Source organism: Colobus angolensis, unplaced genomic scaffold, assembly GCF_000951035.1.
Source record: "Colobus angolensis palliatus isolate OR3802 unplaced genomic scaffold, Cang.pa_1.0 Scaffold48, whole genome shotgun sequence".
Lineage (NCBI taxonomy): Eukaryota > Metazoa > Chordata > Mammalia > Primates > Cercopithecidae > Colobus > Colobus angolensis.
In genome coordinates this window covers 440,066-440,655 of record NW_012118265.1, presented here as the reverse complement: position 1 = coordinate 440,655, position 590 = coordinate 440,066, and the positions used below count along the sequence as shown (strand labels likewise).

Below are 590 nucleotides of genomic sequence, written 5' to 3'. Positions count from 1 at the left end.
CCCAAATGTCCATCCATGACAGACTGGATTAAGAAAATGTGGCACATAGATGGAGGTGTTCCAGGGGACAGGTGGTCGCCGTGCGTCTGATATCCTGAGCTTCATGAGTTGAGCGCTGCTGCTCTGCAGTGGAGTCACTGCACCGCTCCTGTGATCATGGTGTTCTGCTTCACCAGCAGCAGCGTTAATTCATCTGCCTACACTATTTACATGGGAAAAGATAAATACGAAAATGAAGATGTGATCAAGCATGGCTGGCCTGAAGATATCTGGTTTCATGTGGACAAACTCTCTTCGGCTCATGTATACTTTCAATTACATAAGGGAGAGAATATAGAAGACATTCCAAAGGAAGTACTGATGGACTGTGCCCACCTCGTGAAGGCCAATACCATTGAAGGCTGCAAGATGAACAACGTTAATGTGGTATATACGCTGTGGTCTCACCTGAAGAAAACAGCTGACATGGATTTGGGGCAGATAGGCTTTCACAGGCAGAAGGATGTAAAAATTGTGACAGTGGAGAAGAAAGTAAACGAGATCCTGAGCCGATTAGAAAAGACCAAAGTGTTTCTTGACTTTTTAATGAT

At 44.7% G+C, this 590-nt stretch overlaps 1 pseudogene across 1 annotated transcript in view; it reads left to right on the top strand.

Moving 5' to 3' along the window:
- The first annotated feature begins 57 nt into the window (after nt 1-57).
- Nucleotides 58-590, top strand: part of LOC105523872 — a 2,056-nt pseudogene continuing 1,523 nt past the window's right edge. The window contains exon 1 of the transcript XR_001003657.1: nt 58-567. The product of XR_001003657.1 is annotated as a coiled-coil domain-containing protein 25-like (transcript). The remainder of the gene's footprint in view (nt 568-590) is intronic.